Genomic DNA, 13,217 nt, shown 5'->3' with positions numbered 1-13,217 from the left:
CCTTGTGTGGTTCACGTGTTGAACCTGGTTGTCCAGCAATTTTTAAAGCACTATCCTGGCCCACATGGCCTTCTGCAGAGAGCACGGTGTAACACCTTCCTTGATCCACACACTCAGATGGGCTGTTAATGATAGGCTAGAGGGAAGCCACTCACCAAGCAGGACCCCTAGAACCCTGAAACCCTTTAACCCCTATACAGGGATTAGGAATTGCACAGGGCCCAAGGTGATTAATACCTGTGGAAGGCTGCAGTTCCAGAGAATAGTAGTCAGGCAGGGTCAAAACATTAATTGAGGAACAGGAACAGAATGGGACGGCCAGGACTTAATCAGAAAACAAGCAGAGGTGAAATGCGGATCGGCCAACAAGGTACATAAACAGCAAGCAGGAAAAGTAGTCAGGTAACAAGCACACAAAATCATAAAACTGAACTGGGGGTAAAAGTAACCAGAGGTCATAGCTATGTCTGGCAGTGGTCTGCAGACAGGATGGGCATAAAAAAGGGTGTGGTGTCTTCCCATTGGTTGTAGCTGAATGATGGTATTTCATCTGTGAGATACCCACCAGCTACATTCAGCCAGAGATTCTGCATCTGTCAAGGTAATGCAGCCCAGTGGGTGAGCATAACCTGCGTCCACCTGTGCCGCTGGCATCGACTCCTCTCCCATCATCAGCACTATTCATGAAAGGAACACGTTGTCACCTGGCGACCGGAGTACAAATTGACGGAGCGTACTCCGTTGGTGACTTAACAGCCGTGTGCAGCAATGATGCAAATCTGGCTGCGGGCCATCGTCAGGGCAATGTGACACGTGCCTTGTATGGCTCACGTGTTGAACTTAATTCTCCAGCAATTTTTAAAACACCATCACGGCATACATGGCCTTGTGCAGCGTGCACGCTCGCTATGTGCTCACTTCCATCGTACGCACACAGCAGCTCAACAACTTTCGTCGCTACAGAAGTCTTTAGGTCTGGTGGTTAAACGCCTGAAATGCGATGTGCCCACACGCAGGAATTTGAATCTGCACATGTTGCAGCGTTTGTGGCAGCACCGCCGAACCCTGCTGCAATACTTTATGACATATAGCCTGGGATAACTTGATCCAGAGGTGGTGCAGATCACGCTGCTGGAGTGGTGTCAGATCAAGGACCTATGCACCCTGCTACACAGTTTACAAATGTCGACGAAGATGTTTAGCACTGGCAATGTCATTCTCAGCGTGACAATTCTGGTCATCTACATGATGGAGCACACTGTAATTATTATTCGGAGTCAGGTGTTGGGACAAGAGGAAGGGGAGGAAGTACAGGAGGAGTCATATGCGGAAGGGATAACAAGATCTACGAGGTCCAGATGGTCAGCGGCACCTATGCGGCAGTCATGGTGAGGGAGAGGGATTAACAAGGGCGCATAGTATCAGCAAAAAGTGTTGAGGAAGGTGCAGGAGCCCATGAAGAAATGGAGGATGAACTGGCGATGGGCATGGAAGACTCAGCAGATGAGTGAGAGCTTGCTCACATTTCGGTTGTGCGAGGTTGTGGGGAGAGGGCAGAGGAAGGAGGCACGATTCTCACCTCTCTGCCACCAACACACCAAGGACTTGGTCCTCCTGGATGCACAAGACACATGAGCGCCTTCTTGCTGCACTACCTACAACATGACCCTCGGATTGTACGAATTCAAAGTAATCCGGAATACTGGGTTGCCACACTGTTAGATCCCCGGTACAAGACAAAATTTGGCAAAATAATTCCTGCCATAGAAATGGACGCACGTATACAGGAGTATCTGCAGAATGTGGTACACAATCTTAGATCTGCTTTTCCACTAAACACCAGTGCTGCACAGAGTGAATCTCAACGCTTTGTCATGGATAGGAGGAAATGGTCTTTTACTTGTCCACATCTGAGGGACCGAGGGCTGGCTGCTGTGCTGAGATGGCGTTGAGTACGGTATCCCTGCAGAGTTGCACTTTTGGTCATATACCAAAATGAGTTGAAAAAGGACAGATGCTGGTGGAAAGGGGAACAGGTGTGTTGGAAAGGGGAAAAAAGTTTTGGTCCGTGGATTTGGTGGTTAAGCAACAGTAACATTTGCTGAAGAAACACCATCTGTTACAGTGGGACTGGCAGATTTGGATAAAGTGGTATATACTATGTTACCGCTATATAACGAAAATTAATAAGAAAAGAAAGAGAAAGGTATATATCCCCATCAGCAGTCAGTGTCCACCGTGCTCCCAGTTGGAAAAGGAGAGGTTGGCAACTGGAAGGTTTGGTGGAGGATACAGAGCTGTGTGGCTATGAAACTAATAGTAGCCTGAACCGAGTTAGACGCCATTCGGATCTGGAGACTGTGAGCCCTGTTAGCGTCACAGGGTCCACATGCCCACCCAGCCCAGGAACTCCCTGTTAACAACACAGGGGCCATTGAGTACGCTGACCGTGTGCGTAGGGGCACACCTGTGGACAGCAGGCGCATCAGCAGCAGCAGGCCTGTTAATGCCACTGGGCTGCACAAGCAGGACTGGTAGGACAGGAGCTGGTCTTAACCGTTCTGCGTTACCAACTGTGGTGGTGGCCTGCATCGACACCTCATCCTTGCCTACCTCTGGCCTAAAGCCGCAATGGGTTCAACACATGGAGGTGTGCTCTTTCGGAGCATAATAGAAGACTGCGCACCTCCTTGTTGGCTCCAGCCCCTTTTATAACCTGGGTCCGCCCCAAACCAGGGTGAACCACAATGCACCTCCTGGAGACAAAAGTAGAGTGACACGTCATGAGTGGCATAACTAGCGTCCTATTTGGAACCGCAACTTCAATGATGACCTCATGGCTGCCATGACCCAAACACCTCACCAGTCATCGTCTGACCATCAATAATGCGGTGAAAAGTCATAGGGGTGGGCCTCTGCAAGCCATTTGGGAGGACACCTGATGCCCTGTGGTCTATATGTGCCCCCCCACATCAGGGGCAGGGCCAAAGAGTTCATTACCGGACCTAGTCTCTGATGCAGTAAGTGCCTGAGCATGCTCAGTAGCATGAAATACAGTCTCTGAAAAAAAACTATCAGCTTTAGCATGGTGTCTAGGCACAAAACAGGACTTAGACCCGGCACGGAATGCAAGCACCTGTGCAAAGAGGCTTTTCACACTTAGTGTGGGAGCATGCGCTGTATCCCGAAATGAAGACTTAGCGTCAGGAATAACACAGTCAGGCTGAGCATACTCACTAGGCGAAACACTGTAATTAGGCTGCAGCTGGGGTAAATCGGCACACGCATGCGCACTAGCTGCCTCTCCACACTTAGACGTGGAGGGGAAATTGCTCTTGGAGATGCTGTCTATGAACAGAAGGACAAGCTAAAGGAAGCCTGACTTTCTATCCCTCCGAATTATCAAATGCAGCAATGAATTCCATGAGTTTGCTATAACATTAGCGTAGCAAAATGTGCATGAGGGTGTCATGTAGAGGTGCTATAAATAGCTTGTCACCAGTGGGGCACTAATGGAATACAACAGCCAGTTCTATGATGCCACTAAATGGCAGTAATTTTTGCTATCATTATAGCTTATTAAAAACAGAGCAGGAGGGTGTCATGCAGAGGTGCTAGAAATAGCTTGGCACCAGTGGGGCACTAATGTAATACAACAGCCAGTTCTATGATGCCACTAAATGGCAGTATTTTTTGCTATCATTATAGCTTATTAAAAACAGAGCAGGAGGGTGTCATGCAGAGGTGCTGCACATAGATTTGCACTAGTGTGACTAGACAAAAGTCCAATAGCCACGTTTAGGATGCTACTAGGTAAACTGACTGTTTGCTAGTATAATGGCTTAGTTAAAAAGAGTTGGAGTGTGCAATGCAGGCAGACGTGCTGCAAATATCTTTGCACTACTGTGACTACACAAAAGTCCAATAGCCACGTTTAGGATGCCACTAGGTACACTGACTGTTTGCTAGTATAATGGCTTAGTTAAAAAGAGTTGGAGTGTGCAATGCAGGCAGACGTGCTGCAAATATCTTTACAATAGTGTGAATAGACAAAAGTAGAATAGCCACGTTTAGGATGCCACTAGGTACACTGACTGTTTGCTAGTATAATGGCTTAGTTAAAAAGAGTTGGAGTGTGCAATGCAGGCAGACGTGCTGCAAATATCTTTGCACTACTGTGACTACACAAAAGTCCAATAGCCACGTTTAGGATGCCACTAGGTACACTGACTGTTTGCTAGTATAATGGCTTAGTTAAAAAGAGTTGGAGTGTGCAGAGGACAGGAGGGTACAGTGCCAGGATTGTGGGGCTCTGTGTAGAGGAATGGAAGCCTGCCTTTCTATTCCCTCCTAATGGGGAAATGCAGCGACGAAATCCCTGACCTTGGCTACACAGACGCTGTCTCTGTTTTCAGGACCTGTCACCTATGGCTCTGACCCTACCGGTTTGAGCCCTTAAAAGGACTGATAGAAAGTGCTATCCCTATGCTGTCTAACGCTGTGTATGGAGCGCATACAGCTGTATCGGCGATAGGACTCAGGAGGACAGAGCTGCGACAGTGATGTCTGACACCAAAGACGCAGAAGAGATAATGGCGTCCTGGAGGAAAATGTCTGGTTTTATAATGCAGGGACATGTGACATGGACATCCTATCACACATGCCGTTGCTTCTCTGGCTAAAAGTCCACTTAGCTGTGTGTGTGTCTGGGATTGGCTGACATGCTGGCCCGCCCCACTACACGCGCGCGCTTAGGGAAGGAAGACAAGGAAAAAAAAAAAAAAATGGCGATCACCATTATAGAAACAGCAGTGATCTGAAGGCGCTGTTCACGCACACTATACACTGAAATGTCATAATAGTGTGATTCACAGAGTGACTTACACTATTACAGCGGAAACCAAGCTAGGAATTAGCTGTTTTTTTGATGCTAGAACCGTTCTCGAACGTTTCTAGAACTATCGAGCTTTTGCAAAAAGCTCGAGTTCTAGTTCGATCTAGAACAGGCCCCAAAATCACTCGAGCCTAGAACTGGAGAACCTCGAACCACGAACCGCGCTCAACTCTAGTCAAGGGTAGTGAACCTACTGATGTTGTGAATGTAATCAGTAGTGTCCCTGTGATAGCAGGTGATGTCAAGGGTTGTGAACCTACTGATGTTGTGAATGTACTCAGTAGTGTCCCTGTGAAAGCAGGTGATGTCAAGGGTAGTGAACCTACTGATGTTGTGAATGTACTCAGTAGTGTCCTTGTGAAAGCAGGTGATGTACTGTCTTTAGGATGGCGCATCTGGATTTTGGCAAGTGCATATCGCGCGATGCATGAACGTAATCTAAAGATGCAGAAGAAATGTTCCCAGATGGAACAAAAGATGATAGAATTAGGTGGCCAGAAAACAGTTCTAGAATGTAATACCCGACTGTTGAAGGAAGAATCCCCGGTGAAGTGGGGGTAAGCATATGAAGATTTAACCAAACAACAACAAACACATGCATGGTTCACAGACGGATCAGCTCGTTATGTGAGTGGGAGTGGGAAAAGGTTGTGGAAAAGTGTTGCATATAATCCCAGATTGGAAAAGTTTCTGTCAGTAAAAGGGGAAGGCAAAAGTAGCCAATATGCATAACTCTATGCCATATTCTTGGCATGGCATTATCTTTTGAATAGGGAAAAGAATGTCATCTTTATATCGATTCTTGGTCAGTAGCAAATGGATTAGCCACATGGATGATGGATGATGGGATGGAAAAAACACAAATGGTTAATTCATGGAAAAGAGATTTGGGGCAAGGAAGTGTGGCAAGACATTAAAGAGATTATTCAATCTACCAAGACCACTGTATTTCATGTCGATGCTCATGTCCCTACTAACTAACTTGAACGTCTGTTTAATTCAGAAGCAGATAAAGTAGCAGCCATAAGACAAGTCAGTCCAACAGTTGACAAGGAAAAAAGAGGCATGGTTGCAAGGTACAGCTGTTTGGGCACACCAGAAAGAGCAACACCTTATTCAGCAGGTTTAGACCTCAGTACACTGGAAACTGTCGTGGTAGCCCCAGGTAAGGTAAAACCAATTTTAGCAGGATTGGGTTGCCAGATACCAAAGGATCATTATGGTCAAATAGCCACTCATTCTAGTTTAGCGTTAAAAGGAGCCATAGTGGTGGGAGGGGTAATAGATGCAGATTATCAGCGAGAAATCAAGGTACTGATGCTAAATTTGGGAAATGAACCTTTGATCTTGGTGAAACACCAGAAGGTGGATCAGATGTTGATAATACCAATAAACTTGTCTGAGATAAGAGAAGGAACTGCCCCTGCAGAATTAACAATACGGAGTACTAAAGGTTTTGGATCCTCTAATATTACAAATGTAGGAGCAAAAATATGGATTCAAAACCTCCAAGGACTGTCCTCAGAAGCAGAAGTAATAGTCGGAAAAGATCGTACTCTTCTGATAATGAGACCAGGAGTGCAGAAGTGGGAATATGTACCACAAGAAAAATGTTATTTACGAGAATAATAGTGTATCTCTATTTGCAGATGGTGTTGTAAATAAGCAGAATCCATGGTATCAGTTACTAGGAAGAGCTCGATAAGGATGAGATGGAGAAATTCCTGTGTTTGATGTTTGCCTCTTTGGTCGTTGGATGGAAAAGTCTACATCAGGAGGAACTTATTACGAATAAATTTCTGATGCACCATCACATTTTAACTGATGCGCTGAACAGTAGCCAACACACAGATTGCTGGATCTGTACACATTCTCCGGTTACAGCCACCAGTATCCCTTATCTGGATATCCCGGTATCGATGGAGGAAATCTTAATGTGGAAAAGTTGTTCTGATCATCTTGCTGATAAAGACACTCGAAATGTTCGTCTATGGAATACTACCCATTCCCGTAGTGAGATGGATCAATCTTCCATGGTGGCAAGGCAATTTGAATGCAACAGTCACCAATTTACAATATCTGGCTTTTAAGGGAGGAATTACAAATGTAACCCGCGGAAAATCCAAACCCCGGAATACCCGTGACAGCAAGTACACGAGCACCCTCAGGCCACATACACAACCCCAACACCCGACTGGGAGACTGCCTTGTAACAGGTAAAAGGGGAGGGCACTGACTGGATGGTAGCCACCCAACCTGTAGGGAGAGACCCAGCGAGGGGCAGGGGCGAGTGGTTAGTTGGCAAGTTGGCGGGAGGAAGTAGTGGAGATAAGTGGTGGTGTAGAGGAAAGCGTGAGGAGAAGAAAGTGCAAAGTACAGAAACTGACCTGAAGCAACATCGGAGTGCTGTAAAAGGAGGGAGGGACTGTGGAGTATGGAACCAGGACTACAGGCACTGTGGCTTACCTGTGGAAGTGTAAGACTCCAGGAACCGCGAGACACCTGTGGAAGTCTGGAACCAAGGCTCACAGGACTCATTACAAGGCAGAATGCAGACACTAGGACAGTGGGACACTTTATGGTCAGCTGTTAACTCTGCCAGGCGAGAAGATCTCCAGGGTTCATCACCAACCAAACAAGCCTGAAGCACAAGCAGCAAAAAGGGGACCAGGGACTGCACCCCTTAAATAGTCCAGGCTGCTTGCATTAGGACCAAGGCTAAGGAAAAGGGACTTCCAAGTAGCTCCATGCCATGGGAGTCCAACCACAATGAGCGTGCATGGAGGACAGCTGGCACGGAGAACAAGTGAATCGGGTACACCTGGAACCGGCACCCGCAGGTTCAAGTACCACTGTAAAGTATAGGCAAGTGGAAACTGCAATACTGGTGTGGACTTTGTTCTTGATCATCCCGTGCACTCACATAGATGGTTCCCCACTACTGTCCCCATCATCCGCTGCTGGGGCCTGTCCCTGCATGCGGAGGGCATAAATGCCTAAGCTGCACCACTCCATCAGCCCCAGCAGGACCCTGCAGTGGCGGTCCAAATAACCTGGCTGCACACCACAAGTGGAGTAGTCGAGAACTCTTTATTTTCTTTTATTTTCCCCTTTTCTTTTATGTTACCAAAAAAAACCCTTTCTTTTCGGAGGGATGGCACCCCAAGGGCCACGGTACCGGGCCGTGACCACGGCTGACCCCACTGCGCACCACAAGCCCGGAATCAAGTACTCCACAGCCCTGGGGCGTCACACAGATGCCATGTCATATTTGCAGAGCCCATTTTGAAAACTAGACCCTTCAAGAAAGTCATCAATTGGTGTACTGAGAATCTTTAACCTACAGATGATTCACAAAACTTATAACATTTAGATTTGAAAGCAACAATTACATTTTTTTCCCTTTTTTCCACTAAAATACTGTTTTAGCATAAAATGTATAATTTACATGAGGGGTAATAGGAGAAAATGAGCAGAACAATTTGTTATGCAGTTTTTACCGAATGTGGCATTACCCCATATATGGTTGTACACTACTGTTTAAGCACACAGTGGTTATGGGATGAGAAGCAGCGCTACTTAACTTTTAGGATGCAGATTCTGTTTAAATAGCTTGTGGCCTCCATTAGCCAAGCCTCTGAGGTGCCAAATCAGCAGAAACCCACAAAAGTCACCCCATATTAGAAATGTCATTGCTTAAGGAATTCATCGATGAATGTAGGGAGTATTTTGAACCCACAGGTGCGTTACAGAATTTTATAATATTGGGAATTGAAAATATAACATTTTACTGGTATTTTTTTTTTTTTTAATTAGTTACGCAAGGGATAAAACTGCACGACCCCACAAGTTATTTCACAATTTCTCCCAAAAGCGCTATATTTTGGTGGTAACTACTCTTTAGCCACACGACAGGGTAGAGCATGAAGGAGCGCTATTTGGCTATTGGAGCACAAAACTCACCCCATTGTAGGAATTGCACCTTTCAATGAATTAATATACAGCTACATCACACTGTGATTTTATTCCAAAGAATTGCAAACCTGCCAGTCTTAATACAAACATTTCTATAGTTCCTACAAGAGGGTATCAAAAGACATTATAGACCACTCCAAAAGGACTACATAAACAACAAAGAAAAATGGAGTTTCCAGGTCAATTAAAATTGTAAATTTTATTTCATCACATAATAAATTGAATAAATTACTTACAAAAGATCATATACAAAAATACATTATAGAAAAAAATAATAGGCAAAAAAGGGGAGGAAAATACCCCCAGACAAGGTGATACGGCTACAATTACATGTGGGGGTTAAATTTTAACCTTTTTCAGGAAGGGTACAATCCAATTACAACTGCATTCCTATCAGCAGTGGATTAGTCACAATGGACATTAGTAAACTGCAGTTATTTGCTTACCCATTTAAATTCACAATTGTCCCCACAAGAGGTTAACGTGCCCACGTTAACCTCTTGTGGGGACAATTGTGAATTTAAATGGATAAGCAAATAACTGCAGTTTACTAAAGCTGGGTTCACACATAGCGACAACGACGTCGCTGCTACGTCACCATTTTCGGTGATATAGCAGCGACGTCCCGTCGCTGTCGCTGTGTGTGACATCTAGCAACGACCCGGCCCCTGCTGTGAGGTCGCCGCTTGTTGCTGAATGTCCTGCTTCATTTTTTGCTCGTTGCTCTCCCGCTGTGAAGCACACATTGCTGTGTGTGACAGCGAGAGAGCGATGAACTGAAGCGAGCAGGGAGACGGCTTCTGGCAGCCTGCGGTAAGTTGTAACCAAGGTAAACATCGGGTAACCAAGGGAAGCCCTTTCCTTGGTTACCCGATATTTACTTTAGTTACAGCGTCCGCCGCTCTCACGCTGCCTGTGCTGCCGGCTCCCTGTTCCCTGCACACAGCCAAAGTACACATCGGGAAATAAGCAAAGGTTTGCTTGTTAACCCAATGTGTACTGTGGCTATAAGTGCAGGGAGCCAGCGCTAAGTGGTGTTCGCTTGTAACCAAGGTAAATATCGGGTAACCAGAGAAGCACTTTGGTTGGTTACCCGATATTTACCTTAGTTACCAAGCGCAGCATCGCTTTCACAGCGACATGTGTTGTTATGATCGCTGCTGCGTCTGCTGTGTTTGACAGCTAAGCAGTCATCATAACAGCGACTTACATAGTCGCTGTTGCATCACAGAAAATGGTAACGTAACAGCGACGTCGTTGTCGCTGTCGCTATGTGTGTGAACCCACCTTTAGGTCCCTTGTGACTAATCCACTGCTGATAGGAAATGCAGTTGTAATTGGATTGTACCCTTCCTGAAAAAGGTTAAAATTTAACCTCCACATGTAATTGTAGCCGTATCACCTTGTCTGGGGGTATTTTCCTCCCCTTTTTTGCCTATTATTTTTTTCTGTAATGTATTTTTGCATATGATCTTTTGTAAGTAATTTATTCAATTTATGTGATGAAATAAAATTTACAATTTTAATTGACCTGGAAACTCCATTTTTCTTTGTTGTTCATGTAAACCTGCCAGTCTAGTGCTTATACATTGTTCCCAGCTTGTGTTTCTGTCAACATGCACCCCGTAAAAGTGCTGTCTCCTCAATACAATAATTCCCCTCACAAGGTGAGGTTTAGGCACAGTGTGAGGCATTTGGATTTGAGAGCGCTGATTTCACTGGATTTAATTTGAGAGGGTGGAAGCCATTGCTTTTCCAGTCTTTTTGCCACCAGTAACGTTGGAGCCCCCTATATTTCCAGTGACAGATGATGGACCTGAGTGAGGGCTTTGTGTATGATAAGTTAGGTTTTTTATTGGTAACATTTTGTGGTAAAGAGCATTTTTTATTGTTTTCAGTATAAGGCTATGATCACATTCTTGTGTTCTACACGAGCACTTATATTAGGGTTTCCATGTAAACCCCACAAATATGTGAATCAGATGAAACCACTCACTCTAATGAGGTTTTGGAGACACTTTGGACTCGGTTTGGTGTCTTCTCTGGTGTTATTCATCTTTTTAGGCGTGCACGAAACTGTGGTTGATCACACTTGTGTATTAGCAATAAGATGACTTTATTTTTCCTTTGGTGTGATTGAATCGATACCAGTTTTATATTATTTTTTTTAATGTTTTGCTGCTATCACACAGTAACAATTCCTTTAATAATTAGTTTTTAATGTCTCCATTTTCTGAGAGCTGTAAGTTTGTTTAATTTTTTGGAGAACAGAGATGTATGAGGACTTATTTTTTTGTGTGACGAGTTGTAGATTTCTTTGGTACCATTTTGGGGTATATGACATTTTTTGATTGCTTTTTATTCAGTTTTTTTTCAGATGCAAAATGTACAGGAACTAGCAATTCACATTTTTTTTTTACACAGTTCACCATGCAGTTATAGTGATGAGACTGATTTATTCTTCAGGTCAGTATGATTACAGCAATACCGGATTGTTATCTTTGTTTGTGCTTTGCCTATTTTACACACTAAAAATGCTACTTTACAAAAACTGATTAGTTTTTGCATCACCATATTTTGAGAATGACCCATATTGGGGCTTCTTTTTTGCAGAATAGTTTGTGTGACAGTTAGCTCACTATATGTCATTGGGGTCACTTACTTGGTTTACTTCAGTGAGATAGACATAGAATCACTGTCACTTTAAAAGTCCAACAGGTTTATTTCCTCCTTCATAAACTAGCACAAAGAAAATATAACAGGGGCATAAAGGAAACAGAACCATACAGCTCAGTCCATAATTGTAGAAGCCCGCCCGTACAGGTTTAGACTTCAGCTCCCCTCATTCTGAGCCACATTGTGGAGGCCTGCTAGCTCCACACACAAAGAGAGAGCTCTGTTAAACAACAGACACCATTAGGGTGCATGCCCACGATCAGTGTTCACAGCGTTTTGGATGTAGCATGCTTCAGGGTGTCCAAAATGCTACAATGTACAATACAAGCACAGTGGATGGGATTTCTAAAAATCCCATGCCCACTGTGCGTGTACAGCCCACAGCATAAACTGGCCTGTGGTGAGCTTTCCAAGCATGTCAATTTATTGCTGCAGAAACGCAAGCGTTCTCCGCAGAGAGAACAAAAGAGAGAGACCGCAACTTCCCGAGCCTGAATCATGGGAACGAACAGCTGCAGTCTCTTGCGGTCTCCTGCGGAGGAGGCTCGCAGCTCTGCAGGACAGGACCCGCCGCGTCCATAACGCAACAGGTCCTGATCGTGGGCACGTACTCTTAAAAAGACATCAGAAACACCCACAGGTGGAGGTATTTTCAAAGCCAGACCCACCCATAAATCTAGCTATATGTAACTCTGGCACTTGTGGCACTACAAGTCCCAAGAAAACCTCCACCTTTACCTCACAACCACCTCTCTGACACATACCGGCCATTCACAGTGTAGCTGGTTGCCATCTTACATTTGTCATTTTTATTTCACCATTTCTTTTTACATTTTACTTTTAGACTTTTTTATTCAATTTTTTTCATGTGTCAATATGATGAAAAAGCAATATTTTTGGCATATTTTTAACTTATTTATGTTTTTTGCTGTACGGAATAAATAACATGACAGTTTTATAGATAAGGTCATTCTGGACGTGGTAATACAAATAATCTGTACGTTCTTGTTTGGTTTTTTTTTAACACAAATGCTGACTTTTCATTGGTGAAACGTGTTTTCATGATTTATGTGCGCTTTTTGTATTTTTTTTTACTTTTTCATTTAGATTCATGCATATTTTTTACTTTGATCACTGGTCTCATGCATTGCAGTACTATTTTACTGCAGTGCCGGAGACCTTTCATTGTCTCACTGACATAGCCTGTTAGACCCTGCTCATACCAGAGTCTAGCAGGCCACCATACCATTGGTTCATTAGTTGACCTTAGGGAACCATGGCAATAATCGGTACCTGTCATTATGATCACGGGGTTCGGGCGATCCTGTCAAAAGGGGTCTTTTAACCCTGTTTTAACTACTTAAATTCTGCTGTTCCAATTGACAGCGCTATTTAAGAGGTTATCAGATCGGTTTCAAAACTGGTAAGGAACTGATTCCTGTGGGTGTCCGCTGTCATATTCAGCTGTCATCCACCGGATTTTAGCCCACGGGTGGGGCTATTAACTTATTCCCTACCACTGTTTTAAAACGGCGCTAAGGAATAAAACTCCTTAGCAACCTCCATTTTAATGTGTATTGACGGTTTTTAAGGGGTTGTATACCATTTGTGGGGCAAACCAGATCTGTTTCACTATGATGTCAGGAACGCAACCACTCATCAGTGTCCCGGG

This window comes from Anomaloglossus baeobatrachus, chromosome 4 (genome assembly GCF_048569485.1).
Source record: "Anomaloglossus baeobatrachus isolate aAnoBae1 chromosome 4, aAnoBae1.hap1, whole genome shotgun sequence".
Taxonomy (NCBI): Eukaryota; Metazoa; Chordata; class Amphibia; order Anura; family Aromobatidae; genus Anomaloglossus; species Anomaloglossus baeobatrachus.
This window is presented reverse-complemented; position numbering follows the sequence as displayed.